Source organism: Cibotium barometz, chromosome 32, assembly GCF_041138505.1.
Source record: "Cibotium barometz isolate CiBa-2024 chromosome 32, ASM4113850v1, whole genome shotgun sequence".
In the NCBI taxonomy this organism is placed as follows: domain Eukaryota; kingdom Viridiplantae; phylum Streptophyta; class Polypodiopsida; order Cyatheales; family Cibotiaceae; genus Cibotium; species Cibotium barometz.
In genome coordinates, this window is record NC_141077.1 from 42,023,751 (window position 1) to 42,039,220 (window position 15,470).

Consider the following 15,470-nt stretch of genomic DNA (forward strand, 5'->3'; position numbering starts at 1 on the left):
TAGTCCTCAATTTGACATCCCTTAACTTGATCTACCGGTCAAGTATTAACAGTAGCAATCTAACAGCACAACCCATTAATCTCATAGTGATTTGCTGAATTCATTATCATCATTCTAGTTATGAATATCATCACAGGGACTCGTCCCATTCCCCCTCATTGTGGTTTCATTATATTTCAACTAATTTTTAAAAATCAACATTTTTTTTTCAATCAGCATTTTCAATCAGCATTTTCAATCAGAATCCAAATCAATTCATCAATTCTCAAACAGCATTAAAAATCATATCAATCACATTCGAAATCATCATCTGGATAGCATTAACGCTTATAATTTCAAGTCTTAGATTTACTCGTATATACTGTCAGTAAAGAGCTGCAGTATACTCTCGGTATATACGCGTAGTCACGGCCCTTGGAATTATAAGGTAAATACTATCATGTCTAGGCCTCAAGCAAGTCAGGGATTTTATATAATTGCGGTACTTCCATTTGAAGACCCAATTACCAAATTACGAGTTTCAGTTTGAATATCAAATTGTATGAATTATATCACACAATTATAACCTTTTTGTCTTTCTAGATAAATTTTTGACATATTTGTCTTCTCAGTTGATCTTTATTAACCAAATGCTCTGATACCAACTGTGAGATCCCTGTTCCCACCGAGCAACGGATTCGGGGTACTGGCAGCGGAAGTAGCGCTTCTCGCGCGGGACAGGGGTCCCACACTCGGGGCCTCGCCCACGGATATCCGGATAAGAGACTAGTCCGTCGGTTGTTCCAAAACCGAACCCGGAAAAACTTCCTTTACCGGAAAGCACGGGCGATTCCACCAGGATAACTTTTTACTCTAACATAGTCAAGATCATTTCTGATCGAGATGATCCAATTACATCTATAAGGTACTTAGTCAGTTCAAGGAAGAAACTTGCACTTGGATCATTGGGATCAACGCTTTTTTCCCCATTCAAGAGGCACAGCCGTTGATTCCTATCCATAGAACAGTTACTATCCGGATTTATTTTTTTTCTATCGTAAAAACAAAAGTTTGAGTCTCGATTTACGGATCCATCAGTCCAGCCTAACCCCATCCAATCCCATGGGTTAGCCAACCGCCCAACCACTGTAGTGATGGGATCCAATTAAAAATTTGGTTAGGTTTTGTCCCGGGTACCAAGGAAAAGAGTTCCAAGGCCCCCTAGCCGGATGTTCATGCAAAATAAAACTAGTCACACCACTCACACACCCAATATGAAATTGCCTTTTTCAACCAGATTCAACCAGTTTAAAACAATCCTTTAATAAAACCATAGTATCATTGATCACCATCTTCCAATTTATCCAATTGATTCTTAATTTCCCATCATTCCTTCATCAGAGTATCTATGGCATCATTGGCAACTAGAACGCTCAGGAGCCGTTTCGATAGTTCCTAGCCCATAATACTTGGCAATATAATCACTTAACATGATGGACTCTCGTTGAAGATCAGCAAGATCAACCAACAGATCCATATAAGGAGCCATGGACTCATCCATTGAAGACCAGCAAGGTCAATCAACCAGATCCATGCTCGATTTCAGAAAACAACTCCAACTCTGTTCCAATATCTTCCTCGACGCACGCGTGGGTATCCTAGGCGACCCAGAGCCCGAGCACCGTATGGTCAGCACCCTCTAGGATCCTTCGCAGGTAACCTAGCGCTTCACGCATAGGCCGCTTCCTTGGCCCCTCATCCACCGTACCGGAAGCTCACCATTTTAATCGCACCGAGGCTGGTCAAGACCTCGGCCGACCTTGCTACGCGAGACGTCCTTCATTGACTCCCCGTCAGCAGTTGCAACTTTCTCATCACGACCTTAATCGCAAGACGGTCAAAATGCTCCCCCCAGCATTCTTGACATAAAACAATCATTTACAGACAGCATTTACAAACAGCATTTACAAACAGTTTACAATACAATTTCTATTTTAACTTTCATTTTTTCACATTATCCCTCCTCAATCTACATTACTTATTCCATATTCCATTTATATGTATACTCATCCCATCACATCATTTCCATCTCATCACTTCAGATTCCCTCACATCACAATCGTATATTCACATCCATACATCCACAACTATATGCGTACATTCACATCTACATGCATACATCTACATCCCTATGCATACATCCACATCCACATTCACATTCACCTCCATACATCTACATCTACATGCATACATCCACTCCACATTCACATCCACATCTATACATCTACATCTACATGCATACATCCACCTCTACATCCACATCTACGTCTATACACCTACATCTACATGCATACATCCCCATCCACATCCACATCTACATCTATACATCTACATCTACATGTATACATATACATCTCCATTCACAACTACATCTATACCTCTACATCTACATGCATCCATCCACATCTCCATTTACATCCTCATCTACACATCTATTTCTACATGCATACATCCACGTCCCATGCATACATCCACCTCCACATTCACACTCACATCCATACATCTACATCTACATGCAACATCCACATCTCCATGCATAATAAAATTCTTTTAATTAATCTAGGATGATAGTTCCTAGAATATGGTAGGAATTCCTCTTTTTATACTTTGAATGAATTTATTTTATGCGTAATTTCTATAAAAATTTTGCCATAGCTCCGCTACTATGACTGATAAATCTCAATTTTTTTCTAAGGGATAAAGCTCATTATTAAAGAAATAATTAGAATGGTCTCTAATTGGATCATCAATCCATAATGGTCTCTAATTGGATCATTAAGAAAACAATTAGAATGGTCTCTAATTGGGTCATCAATCCATAATGAATTGAATCATCAATGTGCATAAACTAAAAGCATAGCAAAAAGCCATTAATTTGGCCTCAAGCATAGCTTAATCTTGGATTAAGGAAAGGCTTTATGAAAAGCTTCATTTGGATTGAGAATGGTTCATGAGTATGACCATTTCTTGAGTGAGAGAGAGAAATTACATAAAAACCATTAGAATTTAAACATAAATGGAAATTAACTTCTATAGCATTTATTAAATTATGTAACTCTTCACTACTATTCACCAATTTACTTCAATAGCATTTAAAAAACCATACCAATTAAACTTCTCAAGCTTGAGAGGGGTTGAGAAGAGAGAATCATTAAGAAATTATAGAAAGATCAAAATTCAATATACTTACCTTATAATTTGCTTGATTCTTTATTCACGGTAGAGGCCCCCAACCAATCAATTGGTTTAGTATGTTGATGGAGCCACCAATGGGGATTGAAGAAAGAGAGAAGTATCAAAAACTAGTGAATTATTAAAGAATTCACAACTCTTGGCTTAGGTAGAGTAGAGTAACAATGCATAAGACACTCTATATTTTGGCTTAGGTGGAGTAGAGTAACAAGCATAAGACTCTATCTAATTTGGCTTAGGTGGAGTAGAGTAACAAAGCATAAAACTCTATATATTTTGGCTTAGGTGGAGTAGAGTAACAAAGCATAAGACTCTATATATTTTGGCTTAGGTGGAGTAGAGTGACAAAGCATAAGACACTATATATTTTGGCTTAGGTGGAGTAGAGTGACAAAGCATAAGACACTATATATTTTGACTTAGGTGGAGTAGAGTGACAAAGCATAAGACACTATATATTTTGGCTTAGGTGGAGTAGAGTGGCAAAGCATAAGACACTATATATTTTGGCTTAGGTGGAGTAGAGTGGCAAAGCATAAGACACTATATATTTTGGCTTAGGTGGAGTAGAGTGGCAAAGCATAAGACACTATATATTTTGGCTTAGGTGGAGTAGAGTGGCAAAGCATAAGACACTATATATTTTGGCTTAGGTGGAGTAGAGTGACAAAGCATAAGACACTATATTTTTTTCAACAAGGGGAGGCTTCTATTTATAGGAAAATTTGAGCTCCTAACCAAACAAACTGATTCTAGAATTTTCCAAGTCAGTTTGGTTGAATTTGGACTAGATTTAGACCTAGTTTGGTTACTTTTTGATTCGGTTTGGTTCCATTTTGATTTGGTTTGGTTCAAGAGAGATGAGAGATAAAAATATCACATTATTTTTGAGTTTAAAACTCATTCAAGCATGTGAAATATGCACCTCCTTTAAAGAATTCCCCTTCCTTACATATGTGTCAAAATTTTATTGCTCATAGTTTTTTACTAATAAACCTTGTACATTTTCAACTCTTCATCTTATGTGAAATATGCACCTCCTTTAAAGAACTCCTCTTCCTTACATATGTGTCATAGTTTTTTTACTAATAAACCTTGTACATTTTCAACTCTTCATCTTATGTGAAATATGCACCTCCTTTAAAGAACTCCCCTTCCTTACATATGTGTTTATTTACTAATAAACCTTGTACATTTTCAACTCTTCATCTTATGTGAAATATGCACCTCCTTTAAAGAACTCCCCTTCCTTACATATGTGTTTATTTACTAATAAACCTTGTACATTTTCAACTCTTCATCTTATGTGAGCATTTACTCATTTTTGGATACCCAAAATATCTCATATTTTTAATATTGCTCATAGTTTTTTTACTAATAAATCTTGTACATTTTCAACTCTTCATCTTATGTGAGCATTTACTCATTTTTGGGTATCTTCTTTTACAAATTGGATTTATCTCCTCCCTACACATGGATTGATGCTATTGGCCCATAGGAACCTTAATTGGACCATAATCTAAAAATTTCTGAAAATCTAGACCCTTAGACTAAGGTTCTTTATACTTATTTCCAATTAATTCCAATTGCACATTGGAAAATTCTTTTTGAATTTCTATTTCAGGGGAACTTATTTTAATAAGATGAGTTAATTTTCTATCCAAAAATATTCATAATCTGAATATTCTCTCTCTAGCATATTTTCTCTCTCTAGGTTAAAACAGCCACAAACAAGATCTCTTATATTTCAGAAAAGGAATTGATTACAGGGGAATATACTAGACATCAAAAAGGGTTGGGGGAGGAATCTTACACTTCTCTCTTCCATTGATTGAAAGCTGGGGATGCTTTCTTTTCTTCAAAGGTGCATATGCTTGTTCAAGATCAATATGCATATGATATGGCTTCCTCTTCTGTCCCATATCAACGCGATGTAACTAAGTCACAATGTAGCACAATGATGAGCTCGCAAAAATAACATGATTTCATGAGAAATGCACTTAAATGCCTAAAATGGGAGGGAAAAGTCACTAGAAGGGAAATCCTTCGCCACAAGGAAATAAACACACTCAAAAAGTGCATTAATGAGAGCTCGTTTACCTATAGATACATATTGCGCCTTTATTCCTTTGATATTTATTATGCACCCATAGGACGACAATATGTTCTTGAGCATTAAAGAAGGTCCGGACCACCGTGTTGATTATCTCTCTCTACTAAAATACACAAAAGGGGTTGAAATTCCTTCCTTTTTCTAATTTTTGTGCCACAAAAATAGGGTGACGTGGATTATCTTAGAGGGCCCCAAAATAAGTCCTGATTTTCCCTAATGGTAGTGTCATACTAGCTCCTTAGAATCAACCAAGTTTTTGAAGTATAATTTATGTGCTGAATCAAAGTCATAAAAACAGAATTTGTGATGCTAGTGACAATGGCACATAGAGCGTTTTAATCCTTTTTGCTCCATGCCAAAACAAAACAAGATATGGTTTTGGTAAAATTATTTGTGTTAGGGATCCGTAATACACTATGGCCTCCTATCAAGCCCAATAGCGACAACACTATGGTACATTGATCTTAACTTGAGCTTCTAGAGTGTATAATCAGGTCCCATCTAACTTTTCTTCAACAATCAGTTATGGTGAAACCCTTTGTGATTGTGTTATTTGTAGGTTGAGCTATTTCTCAAAATCTATTGCCACAAAGCCACTTGCAAACAATCCTTGTCTAGAGCTTGCACTCAATACCATGTTTTAAAAATATAGCTTGTGCTTTCACACAAACACAAACCAATCTTCCAAGAGACAAAAAACTTAAAGCAAGACAGATGGATAACAATATTGAATTACAATTGCAAACTAAATCACAAATTGATGGTGTGTACCCACATGTGCTCTTTAGCAAAAAGCTTTGATATCGATCTTGGTAGACGTTGCACACGATACTTTCTTAAATGGGTGCTATTATCTATAGAAGGTCCCTTTCATTATAGCATCTACGTGAGAAATGGAACTTTGTATCTCTTATTTATCAATATGCTAGTTTGTTGTCCATCTCTATGTAGTTGGAAATAGCTTTTTTTTACAAGTGTTCAACGATCTAGTGTATGTGGAAGAGGTCGTTGTGATCCGTAGTCATCATGCCATGCATAGTTACTTTTTTATGGGCGTCATGCCAGTTTTTGAGCATTTTAGCAATAAAATACTTGCAAAATTTTAAAATGCCAGTCAAAAATTACACTAAAATACAAAACTACTTGCTATATTCAATTTTGAAGGGCAAGGGTGCCCATCAAAAATCAAGCATGATGCCATGCATTTGCGGTTGTTGCCAAATCTTCCTAGTGGTGGTTTAGTCGGGTCTCTAGAGATGAGGTTTTTCACTATACTACATATACTGTTGGCAGACTCTTCTTTAGCCTTTCACCTCAGCAAAGCTCACATAACCTAGTTCGTAGTGTAAAAATCCTAGTTATAATTGAGAAATCCTGGTTAAGGACAAGATACGCTTTTTTTCGGTAAGGGCCAAAATATTAAGGTAGCCTTTATATTGAAGGTGTACATTATAACATACTTTATACGAAGGGTTAGGAATGTGAAGAGTCTTTAAATTAAAGTTTTATTTAAATAATGTCTTTATTTAAATATACATATATATATATATATATAATTATTAACATCATTATATCATGTATATAATATATATTATTAGTAGTTACATTTAACATATTAGTAAAATAGTAAACTTTAATTACTAATTACAAGGGCACACCGGGGGGGGGCCTCAGGAGTTAGCCTGCTACCCTGGGTGCTAGGCTCCTAGCCCTTGAGGCTTGAGGACCCACTCGGCCGAGGCTTGAGCCTTGAAGCTTTGAATCGTTATTCATGACTTGTAAATTGTCAACTTTATTGTGGGCCACGGGCGGGCGGCCATAGGTTCTGGTTCTTGTAGTCGCGCGACTGCAAGGTCTAGGCTACGACTGGCAAGTCTGCGACGACGGAGAGCAAGGGTGAACTGAGAGAGAGAGAGAGAGAGAGAGAGGGAGAAAGGGATTGATTTAACATTGGTGCTTTAAACATTTCCAAGTTTCGCCTAGGTTGCCCATGGCCTCATGTTCTAACTTTTGCCGCCTACAAATTTGCTATGTTTCTCATGCCCACCGGTTGCCGTCCTCCTCACACCCTATCACCTGTGGTGTAAAACCATTGTTGCTGCCTGCACAGTGCACTCACTCAGGTAAATGCTCTTGGGTCTCCATCTCTTTTCAAATTTTGCACATGCATGTGCATTGCCATTATCAATATGTATCTTGCTAATGTATGTATATGAAAGATACATATTGATAGCATTAGGTGTAAGAAAGATGCATATTGATGTTGAATTTCCATTCCTAATTGCCATGTTTAAGGCCATGTTGTATTTATTAATATGCATCTTGCCATTATCAATATGCATCTTGCTTATGTATGTGCATGCTCCCATATGCAAATGTATACATGCACATAGGTATTTTGACCCATATGCTTTGATCACATAAGAAGTTTTTTTCACTATGGAAAATCAGGTTTCTATTGCGATCCGCACCCACATCAAACCTGAGCTATTGTGGTGTTTCTGAGAAGCCATCATCACTTGTTTTCTTCTTCTAATTTTGTGAGTCTCTTTCGCTTTTAGGTAATGCTCTCCATTGTCACTTCTGCACATGCATGATCAAAATTTTACATTATCAATATACATCTTGCTTATGTATGTGTATGAAATATGCATATTGATAATGAAATTTCCATTCCTATTTGGAATGTTTATGGCTATGTGGTATTTATGGATATGTAGTGTGTTACTTGCATCAAGATGACTGTTAGGTCTAATACACATTCTATCCTCTTGTGCTGGTGCATAAAGATCAATGCTAGGTTATCATGCATGCTGTTGGTGATATCCTTGTGGTAGATGCAACTGATCTCATCTGTTGATCCACTCACATCATGCCTTGCAATCATATCTCATGTGTCTCCATGCTAAGATTCTACCTCATGGCTCAATTGTTCCTTGTGTGTTCATATAACTATCCATAGCATCTATAATGAGGAGGCAGTAATCTACAATGAGATGGTATTTCTCTTTCTAGTGATTGGATGGTGTAGATGCATGGTGCACCTCCTAGCAATGACTAGGGTGGTCACCTATACTGGGGTGCCATACTCATCACAAATGTTGTGCATCCTATGTCATTGGTGCATTGGACCTATGCTCTGCTGCATTTGATGTTGAAATTTATGTTCCTATTTGGCGTGTTTATGGCTATGTGGTATTTATGGATATGGATTATGTTGTCTTGCATCAAGATCAATGCTAGGTCATAATGCATGCTCTCCCTGATATCCTCCTGATATCTAATACACATTCTATCCTCTTGTGTTGATGCATAAAGATCAATGCTAGGTTATCATGCATGCTCTTGGTGATATCCTTGGTAGATGCAAGTGATCTCATGTGTTGATCCAGTCACATTATGCCTTGCAATGATATCTTGTGTGTCTCCATGCTAAGATTATGCCTTGCCATGGCTCAATTGTTCCCTGTGTGCTCATATAATTACCCATAGTGTCTACAATCAGGAGGTAGTACTTTACAATATGAGATGATATTTCTCTTTCTAGTGATTAATATGGCGTAGATGCATGGTGCGCTTCCTAGCAATGACCAAGGTGATCACCTTTATTGGGGTGCAAGACTCATCACAAATATCGTGCATCCTATGTCATCGATGCATTAGACCTATGCTCTACTGTATACTTGCAGTATACTTGCATTTGATGTTGAAATTTTTGTTCCTATTTGGCATGTTTATGGCTATGTGGTATATTTAGATATGGATTGTGTTGTTTTGCATAAAGATGAATGCTAGGTTATAATAAATGGTCTCCCTAATATCTAATACACATTCTATCCTCTTGTGTTCGTGCATAAAGATCAATGCTAGGTTATCATGCATGATCTTGGTGATATCCTTGGTAGATACAAGTGATCTCATGCGTTGATCCAATCACATTATGCCTTGCAATGTCTCTTTTGTTTCTCCTTCTCTCTCTCTCTCTCTCTCTATCCTTCTCTTACCTCCCATCCTTCTCTTGGCTCTCCTTATCTCTCTCTCTCTCTCTCTCTCTCTCTCTCTCTCTCTTTGGGATATCATAGCATAGCGGAGGCTACACTCCAACCCACACACTTTGTTAATCCGTGAATGCAACCCGGTTAGCGCATAGAGGCTATCCCGAATGGGAGAAGATGAGTTAACCACACACTAATGACTTCTAGTCCTACTCAATCCTTCTTCATCACTCAAGCAATCAATCTTACATAATCAAAGCATCAAGATTAGACTACACTTAAGCATAAAAATGCAACTTATGCAAAGAACCTAACATGCAAAGAGCTATCATACAAGCCTCAACTACACATCATTTCATGCACAAGCTTCATCACATGCACTCTACAAATCAGATTTTAGCATCAAAACATCATTAAGAAATCTAGATTAGCAAGTGTGTAGACCATAACCTCATATCATTGAAAATGTAGAGAATAGAGAGTACAAGATTGAAGCATGAATGGAGATGGAAAGCCTTGGGAGAGCACATGAGAAGGAGCTATGGAGCAAGCTCTCTCTATGAGCCTCTCAACCAAATGACCAAAGAGTGCCCTCTAGCTCTCAAATGGGCCACCTTTTATACAAAAATTCTAGAACTCCCAAAAGTTCCCATGTGGGATTATTGTCAAGCCCTCTCCCATATTCATCTACAACTTGGAACTCATTTCAAGAGCCCTAAGTGTCTTTTTTGTTGCATCCTTGCATTGATCTTCATGCAACACTCCCCCTTCCTATTTTGCGCACGTCCTCGAGCGCGGTAGTAGCAAGAGCTGTAAAAAAACAATGGATACAAGTAAAGTCTTTTATTGAAAAAAAGAAAAGAAAAGAAAAACCAGCAATGATAATTTCACACGTGAGCATACAAGTGCAAGGCTGATTAAAGTTTTAATGAGTACTAAAATAGGTGAGTAAAGACTAGCCAAAGTGAGACTTAAGTGGTAGATAGTGCTATGCAAAGGCAAGTGTGCTTGTACACCACCGGTTATGACCGCAGTCTCAATGTCCTACAAGTATGCAAGTTATTCCTAAGTGGCAAACCTACTCCTAAATATGAGCAAAGGTGATTGGAACTCTCTTTTTTTTTTTTTTGATATGTGTGTAGAAGGTGATGAAGATTAAGGTTCCATCCCAAAGAGACCCAAGCAATGGCCAAGAGACCTCCGCCAAGAGAATCTAAAGACCGCTAAGTATCTCAAGGGCGACAGACCCTTTTTCTTTCTTTTATGACATAAGGAGTACCCCTTGAAGATGAGGGCATCGGTCTCGAGGGCCCATAGTGTACCCCAGAGTCCTGCCAACATCTATCAAGGCGATAGATTCCTTGAAGGTCTTTTTCTGAAGCTTTTAGACACCAGTGTTCACCCTATGGAAACCAAGGCATCGGCCCCAAGGTGCTAAGACAACCCTAGGTCCTACCAAGCATTCCACATGGCTGTAGACACATCATGTCTCAATTTACTTTGTATAATTTTTTTTTTATTTTTTTTTAATGGTATATTTTCATAAATTTTAATTACTCCTAGCACCTAGCTCATACCTAAGAGGTAGCTACCACTAGAGATAACTAATATACCTTGAAAGCATAAGAACTTGGCATATTCCATTGGTATATATCCTACACTGTCTTTAGATAGAAATATCTTTTACTAAGTCTTCTAAGAGTCTAGAATTCACTCACCATATTTTAACAATTAATCAAAAACTTAAACCAGCCAACATTGTGTGAACATGCAAACCATATATTCAAAAGATAAGAGCACATAAAGAAATAAAGATTAAGATTTGAATACACCTGTTGTAGTGCCCTGTTGATGTTGTTCGTTTGCATTGATGCATTGCTGATTTTGTGCAGATTGCTCCTCATTGATCTTTGTAGGCGTAGCATGTCTCCCCCCTTCCTAATTTGTGTGCACGATAGGTGGACTATTGGGGCGTTTTTGATGCTCTTTTTTTAGCGGAGATCTCTGCAAAATTTTTATGAACAAACAAGAAAAGAAAAGAAAAAAGTAAAATTTGCTATTGGTGTCAATCACCGAATATAGTCGAGGGGAAAAACCCAATGGGAGAAAAGTGCCCTGGCTTGTCGATCTTATTGTGGAGTCACTGAGTTTACTCTTGCGCTGGTGGTGGATCCGTGTCCTCGTCTGCTGGAAAGATGGTATCAATTTCCTCAGGATGCAGAGACAACCCCTCACAAAAACCGGCCTCTGGAGAAGGTGGTAGAGGAAGGAGTGCTTCCTCACTAAAATATGGCATTGGTTCTATGGGAAGGTTAATCAGACAGTTTCGATTTTGGAACTGCGCAATATAGGTACTCATATTGATCCAATATTGACATGTTGAGGCTTGGGGAAGGAGGGCTTGCAAGATCGGTGGTTGCAAGTCATTTAAGCTTGTATCCCTCCATTGTTGTGCTTGAACCTCCTCAGGTAATCTACGTTGATTTGGTCCTCTCTCTGGTATTCTCACATTAAGAAGATTATGGCGTTGGGGTGTAATTCCCACAATTTGCTTCATTAAGCCCGTGCCATATCGTCTAAAGTAAGAGCGGCATATCCAACAAATATGTGAAGCTTCTTCTAATACGAGCCGTGCACACTCTTGACAATGTGAAAATGGGTGATGCTGTTGATAGAATAACGTGATAAAGTGATGCCCACAGCAATTTTCACCTAAGGGAGCATAGAAGTACCTAGAATGTGTTTGAAACGGAGGAGCACTATAACCCCCGCGATGATCAGGTCGAGTACTATCGGGGTCAATGCATGGTGGACATGTATCTCGCCAAATATCCATCAGGAGTTATCTGGACGTAGAACAATGAAATTTAGAACACTCATATCCATCATTACAATTCCAATCAAGAACAAGATTATCTCAAAAAGTACACATCTTCTAAAGGCATAAGGAACTACATTATTCAAACATTGATTTACCAAAGAGCTTTAATTGTAGTGTTAATGCCTTATCTTTGGTTTTTGGTATATCCTTTTTAGGTGGGGATTTTAGCAATTGTCTTGGAATTTGAGCAAGATAAGAGGATTTAGGCATTGAAATGCTAGAATCTATGCTCAAATGAGACTCATTTGGACTTGTCGTAGGTACACAAGTTGATGGTTGAATTGTGTAATAAGGAGAAATTGGGACAACCGGTGTTTCAATACATGTTTTAGGAAGATCAACACTAGTAGATTTGTAGGTGCTATCACAGCCACCTTTCCTTTCTTGAAGAATTTGTGTTGATTTCTTTTGCACCCACTGATATGGAAAATCAAGGGTGGCTTTTGGAATCTTTCTGAAACACTCTTTTACCCCTAGCAAAGCATGGCATTTTGGAAGCCAAATTGCTGTTGCACCCTCATAATAGCCTTGTGCTTTAAGAACATGTTTTGGGACCCATCGAGTAACAGTCCGAGGTTTAGGCTTGGAAATGATGTGCTTCTTAAGAGGCTTAGCAACTGGACTAGATGGTACAAGTTTGTACGCATCTTTGGTTAGCCACATTGATAATTCCTTCTTGCCTGGCCTTCTTTGAGCAGTAACTAGAGTAGTTGGAACATGCCAGCCATGGCCCTCACTTGAGTACTCATCAATTATCCACATCATTTGTTTTGGAGCTTCAAGAGCAGATTTTGAAAGTGGGTTTTGTAAGGTAGAAACATCACCCTTTTGACACCATAAAGCTCGTGTAGTAGCAGAGACTTCCTCTACATGCATAGCTGTTGTGGATGTATCCCTATAGTACAAATCATCTAGAAGGTCACGTGGTTGTACCATTCGTATAGGAATAATATCATATCCATCTGAGTCACAAAATTGAATTGGCTTCGGTAAAGCACATGTCGATAATGTTGCAAGGACATGACTCCATTCTAATGGATCAATTAAATGCTCAGGGAAGGGTTGTGGAATGTATGCCTCGTCTGATACACTTCGATTACCCTTAAGTCTCTCAGTGTTGAAACCCCTACATGAGGCTCCACACATCCACAGATCTTCTCGCCCATCGGACAATGTAACTCTTGAGCCCTCAGATGAAGCAGAATCAAACTCATCTATTGGAGACCTTGTTACATCACGATATGAGTGATTCCTTAGGTTGACCCTTGTGATGACAGAATCATGTCGGAGGTACAAATAATTGTATCCCCAATCTTGAATCATTTGAAATTGTCGCATGAATGGTCTACCCAATATCACTTCGTAGTTTGGATGTTTTCCAAAATCCACGACTGCAAAGGTGTGCTCATATTCAATCCCACATGTGGTGACCAATATGTTCTCAAGTAGCCCAAGGGGATGTTCTAAGCTTCCATCTGCTAGCTGCAAGCGCATCCTGGTACTCCTAATAGCTGGTTTGCCCCATTTTTCCCAAATGGACCTTGTCACAATGCCCACTCCTGCACCACTATCAAGTATTGCAGTTGAAGCTACTTTTCGCACTTCTAATGGGAGGGTAGCATTTCCCTGATCGTCCTCACAAAATTTTCCTACTTTGTTGATAGGAACTGGCATAACATGCTTTGTCTCGGGGTGTATAGTATACTCATGGTGACCCTTTTGTAGCAATACCTGCTCTGACAAACATGTGGCAATATCATTCCACAACTCAGGTCGAATTTTTATCAAATCAAGCAAAGGTAAGGTACAAGCCACTGGTGCTGACAAAATAGCTTGCACCATACTCATATCCTTCTCCTTTGTCAACCTTTTATGCATGGAGGGTATCCTCAAGGTTTGAGAACAGTTCTCATATTCTCTCAGATATGATGGTAAGGTTTTCATTGTATGCTTACTTCTAGGAGAAACAATTGTTTGAACTTCCTCCTGGATGCTTGGGCATCTAAAGTTGTTTTCGGTGCCCCTGGTAAAATCCACCTCAGAGAATGGAGGCGAACTAATAGAAGACATGTTCTCATTAACTTTCTCATGAACTGCGGCCCACATCTCATTTGCCATGTCCTCATTAGCATCAATAACTTCATCATTGCATGGAAAGACAAGGCTAGGTGGTGGCAGATTACCCCCTTTCAATTGGGTGTCAATTGGTGCAGACCTTTCGCTATGAGCTTGTGAAATGAGCTCACTTTTCATTTCCCGACTTGATGACACTTCTGGTATGGTTTCTAATGTTGGCTTAAGAGAGGTTGGGCCCCGAGGAATAGGTGGTGGTGGTCCCTCAAGTATTGACTGAGCTTCCCTAATGAGTTGCTGATGTACAGCTAGATTGATCTTCTCCTCACGAGGGTTTGGGTATTCTTGAAGCTTCTTGGGTAGCTCAGATAAAGCTGCAATGCGACTTCTATGAGCATCAATGATGGCCTCTAGAGTCTCATTCACTTTATCCACAAAAACAGAACCCCTAGAACTATCCTCGGTCGTACTAGCCTCATCTTGTTTAGCACTAGGCTCAGTTTGAGGTTGATGTTCCTCATGCACTTCTTGGGATGTAAAAGTTTTATCCCTCATGTTTTGTTTAGAGGCATCTTGAGAACCAGTAGATGCACTTTTAGTTTGCTTATTTCGGTTCTTCTTCCTCCGAGTGGTTTTTTTTCTATTGGACTGTAGGGTCTTGTCCACTAGATTTGTCTTTGCATCCCTAGTTCGAGGTGTCTCATCAGTTTGTATTTCGGCATTTCGTGTCTGTGATCTAGTCATGACTCTAAGTGGCACGACATCCTCATTCTCAGATGACGGTGGTGATGGAACTGCCCCTACAAGGTTGAGTGAGACCTTTGGTTGAGAGGTGCCTTCCTCATGTGGTTTCAGCAGACAATCTTTTGGGAAGTGTTCTACACAACACCCTAGACAATATCTGGTGGAAACTGTTGTACTGTTGTATTGGATCGAGATGCTTGCCTTGAGCGATGTGGACAATCACGAGCCCAATGGGGTTCTCCGCACTCATAACAGGGGCCCATTGGTTTGGCCTCTACTTTCCTTGGCTGCCATTGACCTGAGGGGCCTGGAGTCCTAGGTTGGTAGCCGCCTAGCAACATTAAAGAGTTTTGTTCCCCTGGTTGAGTGTCCAGTGCTGGGCTTGGGTATGCGGGACTTTCAAAGATATTTTCTTTGGATGAATATGATGCGT